Source organism: Diplotaxodon limnothrissa, linkage group LG23, assembly GCF_057381915.1.
Source record: "Diplotaxodon limnothrissa isolate DT_005_m linkage group LG23, D_limnothrissa_male_GT1.1, whole genome shotgun sequence".
Lineage (NCBI taxonomy): Eukaryota > Metazoa > Chordata > Actinopteri > Cichliformes > Cichlidae > Diplotaxodon > Diplotaxodon limnothrissa.
The window spans coordinates 11,371,468-11,379,866 of NC_140617.1; positions in this window are offsets into that span (position 1 = coordinate 11,371,468).

An 8,399-nucleotide genomic window follows, 5' to 3' on the forward strand; every position below is an offset into this window, starting at 1 on the left:
TTAATCTGGCTGGTTTGATGTATTTGAGATTGAAGACTGGCGGCTTTCTTCGCTTTCTGTTGCCGTTCGTCATTTCTTTTAGATTAAAAATGCTACTCAAAAATCACTTGATAAGCCAAGAAAATACAAATGATTACAGAAGTTAAACCAGGACCGTCTGCGTCGGGGTTGCTCAAAGATCCAGCGGACACGCTTCCCTCCAAACCGTTCAGAGTGCATCGTTTAAATATTGTGGTTTGACTCAGACAGATAAAACAGAAAAGCCTCTCTCGTTTTCTTTCCCATAATCATTTTCATCGAATGGGACTTTTTGAAACACATGAAGCTATCGTATTTACAGGATCTCCTCGAAAAGCTGACACGGTCCCTGTGGTTTTTACATTAGTGTTTCATAATTTGAGAAGAGACCAACTGAATTAAATCCTGCTAAACTAATGAAACTAGATCAAATAAACCATTCTAAACTTAATTAGACTAAATTAAAGTGAACTAAACTAAAAATAAAAAGTCTTCAGAAACTGAACAAATTGAACAGATTGAGAACGACTGCACTAAACTAAACTAGGATCCAACTAAAATAAACCATGCCAAACAAAATAAACTGAACTTAACTAAACTCGACTTAACTGCCATCCAGGTCGAACGTGGTTTCCTGCTGTTTATGTTAGTGCTTTCATTTTTAATTGCTGATATGACCACTTCTGGATTTCATATGTGAGGTGTTTCTTTGTTTACCCTCTGTGTGTGCGTGCGTGTGTGTGAGCACTTTTACTAAATTGTCTTTAATCGGTGCAGCAGCGCTCCAGCATCAGAAAACCTCCCCTGAAACTCGAGCTCGCTGCGGCCGTGACTCAGACCTACTCTCTGACTCAGCGTGACAAAATTCCTTTGAATCCATTGCACACACAGAAATGCAGTCAGGCTCCTCCTAAAATATGCTTATATTTAGCACTGATTCATGATTGCAGCTCATGCATGGAAACAGCACTGAAATGCCTGCCTAATCAAACCGGATGAACCCAGCTCCAATGGAGTGTCTGAAGAGGGAGGATAAACAAGGTCATGACTGCCGGTGCCTTCTGGGAACGAATGGACAGGAAGAGTGAGCAAACATGCGGCCACTCTTCTCGCTGTCTGGACGGACTTCCAGTGAACTGGAAGTTACTTCACTTCAGCCCAAATTGCTCTTTTTTATCTCTCATTGAACCCACCCACATTTGGTCTTTCTGTGTAACATGTTGTTCTTGACATTTTCTTATTTCTTCTTCCCACTGCTTCAGTCTGAGTGTGCTGACACAGTCGCAGCGTGGCCAGCGCTGGGAAACCAAACCTCTGTGCACACACTACACATTCGAGCTCTGCTCAGCTTGGGTCAATACAAACAAAATCTCTCTCCCCCTCATTTTCTCTCTCACAGAGCCTCAAACAATGGCACACAAAACAAGACGAACACAATAGTAAATGCTCTGTAAATAAGTAGGAATGAGATAAAGACAGTGGAAGAAGAAGAAAAGTATACTTTGTCCTGCAATGAAGCTCCTCACTGAAACGTTCCCCTTCTCTCTGGGGTTCATTCGCTGTCCGTGTGCAGCAAGATCTCCGTCTAAATAAATAAATAAATCTGGGTAAATTCCCAGATGATTCTATTTTGCTGGCAATAACTGAAATGAGTAAAGAAAATCAACAACCTATTCATGCAAGATAATTCATAATTTTATTTGGGGGGGGGGGTTATATTGGCTGGGTCTGATTATTGGGGGGGGGGGCATAACCCCCCTAACCCCCCTGGAAATTACACCCCTGATGTGCAGGCTCTTTCAGTGGACATCAGTACATGTAACTGTCAAATGTTATAAGAGTAAATGTACTTCAGTGAAAACCCACAACATCAACTCGAACATGACAAATGAACATCTGTGACATATCTTACACATCCCTTTATTAAATATATATATATATATATATATATATATATATATATATATATATATATATATATATATATATATATATATATCCTCTGAAATGATCGAACGTTGCACATCTCCACACTGCCCTCTGCTGGCTGCCAGTGGACACCACAAATACAGAGAGGATTTTCTTATCTTTTTGCACAACAGACTGTTTATATTAAGATTCTCTTTGTCTCCGCTATGCTGTTGTAGAGTTGGCCTTTTCTCCCTTGCCTCATGCGCACTTGCTCTTGCTCACTGAGTGGCTGTCTGAGGAGCTCTTGTTGACATTGAACAGTTACTTATTATCAGTATGAGGAAGAGAACAGAAGGAGATAACGGGCACTGTCTCCCAATCACTGACCGGGAGAAAAGGAAAAACTAAAGAGAAGCAGGAGGCCGTGTTTTGAGAACAATGCTTTCTTTTTCCACATCCTTCTCTTTTCTTGTGAGTGTGAGTTGAATGTATTGTGCGCATGCATAAAAGCCCGCATGCATGTGAGTGTTTTACGACAGCACTTGTTGGTCACTGCGTCGTCACTGTTCAGCACAGCAACACTGACTCATTTATTCGTTTACGCAACAATTTCACTTCGTTATTCAAAGAGTCGCCAAATACTGTAATCCGTGTCAGGAACACTGACAGATCACCAGCTGTTTCCTGTGACGACTTAGACTCCCACACTGATATGAGCTGCAAAGCATGCACGGTCATAGATGATCAGTGAACAGGTGACAACTACCACACTTATCCTGGATGTGCTTTAAATCAGCCTCATCCCCAAAGTGAAAAACAGCCCACTAATATGATCTAATTCTGAAAATTATCAATAAAAAGTTGTGACGATCCTGTTTTCTGTCTCTTTGGCTCTCTGATGTTTTTTAGCTGATGATAGGTTCGTCATCATCTTTTGTGTTCCCATTCTGTCCCTCCAACCTCTGTCTTTGTGTCAGGTTCATATGTCGTATGTTAGAGTTAGTCATTTCCTGTTTTATTTTGATAGTCTTTCACTCCATGTCCATTATGTTCAGTTTTGCTTTGTGTGCCTCATTAGTCTGTGATTAGTTTGAGCTGTGTTTGTCCGCCTGCGTGCATACATACTAGCTCACTCTTTTGTGTTATCCCTTGAGTGCTTCAGGTCCGATTGCTGCCTGCCACACAGCCCACTTTGACACATTTCCTGCTGTTTGGTTCAGTGAGAACCAAACGGTAGCAGCTCAGAATATTCAAGAAAAGTGAAAACAGAGCCTCATAATGAGGAAGAAAGCTGATGTAGGTGACTTTGAGTGCAGCACGGTTGATGGTGAGATTTTCCCACACAAACATTCCCATGGTTCACAGAGAATGGACCCAAAAAGAGAAAACGTTCAGTGAGCAGCAGCTCTCTGAGAGAAAATGCTTGATGCCAGAGAAGAATGGCCGAGCTGCTTTGAGCTGATAGGAACAGTAACTCATCTCTGAATAAACACATCTAACCTCGAAGCAGCAGAAAACCACACTGACTCACATGGGCTCACTACAACTCAACGACATGAGACTGGAAGAAGTTCCTCGGTCTGATGAATCTCGATTTCTGCTGTGACATTCGGCAGGTCGAATCAAAGTTTGGAGTAAACGTCATAAAGGCATCGTTAATGCTAATCATAATCATAAATACTTGTCACAGTCTGGCTGAGGCAGACTGTATGCGTTTGCAAAAGAGGACTCAAACGCAGACCAAAAACAAACGTGACGTGGATTAACAAAAAACAAGCCGTTTATTAAGGCTAGCAAAAACGGTACAAACAAAGTAAACAAAAACCTAAACTCGGTGAACAAAAACTAAAAAGGCTAATGAGGGAAGTGGGAACACATGGGGAAACAGCTGACACACATGAATGTAACAACGTCACAAGGGGAGATTAAAACTAAAAATATTGAAAAGAGGACCCCTTCAAAATAAAACAGGAAACATAATGAGACACAGACATGAGAACATGAATCAGAATCAGAATCCTTTATTTCCCCTAGGGATCAATACTTGACAACATAAGACACACAGACATGAAACACATGAAGGGCAAGGGAGACTTAACAGGGGTTGAAAACACAAGGGGAAACTAAAAGGCAAATGAACGTAGAGAACCTAAATAACTTAAACATACCATAAACAACAGAATAAACCAAAACTCCAAAACGCTGGGTCAAAAGACCCAGGATCGTGATAATACTACAACATACCGACAAGTATGGTAGCCGTTGAACGTTTTAGATTCAAGGATGCATTACTGAAAAGCTGGGCTAAAGTAGGCCTGTTGATAAAGACGTGAAAGTGTTGGCTAAAATGGTATCAATAAAAAAAAGGCTCTAAACATAATGATTAAAATGAGTAAATAGTTGGTTGTAATCGCAGGTCAGTGGTTCTTGGTTTCTGTCTCTGTGCTTCTCCTGTGTTCCTTGTGTTGCGTCTAGTTTAGTTTTGTTTTCACGTCTGTGCTTCTCATCGTTTCAGTGTCAAGTGTTTCCTGTTTTACTTTGACAGGCTGCAGTTTTGATTACCCCGGTCTCGTTGTGTGGGATTTCTCACAGCTGTGCTCTGCTCCTGTGTCTCATTCTCTCGTTATCCCTCTGTGTGTTGAGCCCCTTGTCGTCCTCTGTTTGTTGCTGGATTGTCTGTGTATTACCTTCTTTGAGTTCCTGGTCTCAGGTTTTCATGTTCTGTGTTTCACGTCTCAGGTTTTTAGTTCCTTTGTATTACTTTGCAGTTGTTCCCAGTTTAAGTTTTGTGTAGTTCTTAGTCACTTTCTCCTTTGATTTTTATTGTGTTCCTGCCACCATTAAAGTCCATTCGTCAGTGTCTGCAGTTGGGTCCACACTCTCTCCACTCCACAAGTTTATTAGCATTCATTTATGCACAGCTCTCTGAAGTGGGTTTAGGGTTAGGGTGGACAAACATCTCCGCTTTGATCCTGTCTGTCCAAAACAAGCCTGGTCAGCCTTTTTCTGACTATTTGTGACTATGCTGTCGTTATCTTTAACCTTTAACATGCTAACAGAGGCCTGTAGACTCGGAGATGGATCTCTTTTTACAGTTTCTCTGAGCGTTGCATGGTCTAACTATGTTGCGAGGTCCACTTGTAACTGTGCTAAATGATTTCCACTGTCTATTAGGCTTTCTCACTGCAGCCTGATAGACTTCATATTGTTTGGAAATGGCCTGATAAACCTCCTTGGTGTCATGTTAGCTCACACCTGAATCCTCCAGACCTGCAAAGTGTCGCAACTTTTGCTTTCATAGAGTGCTCATACTGACGTTCGTAGTCAAATACAATTACCAGCTGTGTTGTACTCTCTTAATTCTTACAGAGGTCGTAAAGTTGTACTTAGGGCTCCGTACAGGCCTGTGAAAAACTATGTGAAAACCTTTTTTTTCTGTATATACACTGTGAAAAGCGTTACTCATCGAGGTTAAGACACCCACCATGAACTGTAATGTGGAAAAAGCAGCTGAGGACCTCTGTTGTATCTCCCTCTTGTTTCCTGTCATCTATGCACGATTGGTATCTGGTAAAATCAAAACAGGAACACGCTGCTTATGGACTGAACACATTCTTTGTGGTCCAATGAGCTTCACGCCAGAAACTTGGAAGTCAGTTATTAATGTAATCGCAATGAAACCACGGTTAAACGAGTGGAAACACAGCCAATGTAAAAGTCATTATTATTTGAACGGCTGACATGTTTAATTTACTCAGTTAATCTGGAATGATCGTCTTGCCTGTGATATTTGTTTCCGAGTCACATTTTCATATATTGGTGCACTTGTAGAAGAAATGTGATTTTTAAGATGCATTACAGATGCTTTACGGTGACACCAGCATAACAAAGGCCTGATGTTCAGTGTGTGGTGTGTACATAGGTCTAACCATAGCTCATTTTCATACAATATGGAAATGAGATTCCTAGAAACTTGAAAGCACAACAGCGTGCTTTAGAAATGGCGTCTTTTTGAATGCTTCTGTGGATGGAAAATTACATTATGCTTTATGGTGTTATGACAGTGAGCTAAGAGTCAATCAACTTTTAAATAAGAGATGAAGGAGCAATCACAGAAGGAGGCGACTGGGACTGATGAATGCTGCAGACTCTGTTCTGGTAAAGTAAAGCTGCTCTGCTGCTACTGTACCTCTAGTCTACTCACAGCACACATACTTACACTAACACACAAACATTCACATTTTGCAGAAAAGCATGCATGCATATGTGAGCTTCCACACAAACACAGACATGTGTAACACACTGCAGGACAAGCAGGCTTTTGGGTCTACTGCATTATTAATAAAGTGCAAGGTGCTGTATGTGACAATATTAAATGTCTAAGGGCCCTGCTACAAAACTGCTGCAGCACCTGCTCAATTTTTCAGGTAATAAAGAGCCGAGTTATGTTGACTGGATATAAAATCTGAGCCAAAAAATATCGTAAAAACTGTAAAATCTCTTACCTCAATGCAGAATCTGCTTCCCTGTCAACACAGGAGTTATGAGCAGAGCTGTCCACTTGCAGCTCTTCCGCTATGTTTCATGTTTGCATCATCCAGCTAAACGCATGCAAACATCACATGTGGTAGACCAGGCCCCAAATTTCTGTGTTTTCAAATGATGCAGTTTGGAAATATGCACAGCACACGAGAGAGGGCTCCAACTCAATATTTGTATGTGTTTTAGCAAATTGTGGTGTAAAATATTTTATTTATGTCTTACATTGTCGATTTGACCATGATCTGGATCTTAGCATATGTGGTTATGTTATGTCCACGTGACAGTCCTCATTAAGCAACACGTAGCATTCAATTGCTGTATCACACGTGGCCACCAGAGAGCAGCACAATCTCTCTTCTAAAGGAAAAGAAAAGAGGGGGGGACACCTGAGGTAAACTGAAATGAATAAGAAGCAACTTCAGGACATAACAGCTGTATTAGGTAAGGTCTGGTTAGTGCTGCATGAACCAGGATTAATATAGTAGAAACAAGTAAACCAACATGTGTATGTGTGTATGTATATGGTGTTTTACAGTAAAGACAGAAGAAGGCTCCCACACTGCTTCTACACATAAAAACACCAACTGCACAGAAAATGAGAGGACAGAGGTGCATCTTCAGGTTAGACTTAAACATAATTCAAGCTGACGGATGTCTGAGGTCGCTCAGATCATTTTAAAGTCTTGGTGCAATGAGAGCAAAAGCATGAGCTAAGATGGGAGGAGAGCTTTGTGCTCAATAATCAATTACAGGCTCTTTCCATTTCTTACTCTCTATCTCACAAGATCCCATAAAAACTCCGCCACCCCCACCCTGCTTGCCCATTTCCCCTTCCACCCTTTTCTCTGTCAGATCTTGCCTTTGCAGAAACTATAAAGTTTGGAGCTGAATTTCACTCAGCCACTGAGGTGAAAGACAAATAGTGGAGGACAGTGTAGTCCTGCACATGGTCACCATTCTAACCTTTAAAATTACTGGGAGGTTGGAGCTGTGTGCAGGCTTCACCACAATTTGTGTGATTCCATGAGGAGCAAAAGCCTCGACTTCCACTGGAGGAGACAGCAGAAGATCATGGGAACAAAGTAGCAACGTTTATGTTTGCTGTTCAACCGAATACACGATAATATGCATTACTTAGTGGAAGCTCTGTTAGTCCCACAGGAATAACACACTCACTCTCACACACACACACAATAATAACCTAATTTCTGTAAGAAGACAGACAGATAACATCTGCATCAGTTTATCCTGCAGAGTCAATGAAAACACAGAAATAGAGAAGAAGTTTTATTAGTTCAGCCCAGCAGCACAACTGAACAAAGACCATGTGGACATGAAAACTTTTGATAATCCAGTTTTTCCTAAATATTTAGCACACATAATTGCAAAAGCATGTGTCTGAAACGGCATATCACGCATCGTTCAGGCGTTATGTAGTGTGAGACTGGCGCTCTGAATTCCTAACCAGCAGGTCCAGCCTGCTGCACAGCAGAGACTTTGGGTCTGTTACCCCCCCGCGTGGCGAGAAAAGGACTTTTATTTACTTTGTGTGCTTCTGACATCATTTGAAGCAGTGACACTCTTGGGTACGATACATCAGCCTCCCTCCTCCCACACATGTTCAGCTCTATAAACACGTGCATATGTCCACACGCACACGCAATAACACCAAAGGGATGCTGATGGGCAGTTTCTCACGCTTAAAGCTTACAGAGTTGTTTTAGGAAAGCTTTTAGTTTCTTTTATTCTTCCACTAAAACACATCTGTTTTCTTTAAATAAAATATAAATTTCAATTGTGATTTTTTTTTCACACCCTGCAAATGATGCTAGTTGTCTTCCATGTGTCGCTTGGATTTTTTTCAGGCCCAACGGTCTCCACATGCTGAGAGGAGGCAAGTGGGAAATAAATAAAGCTTTTGTCAAACG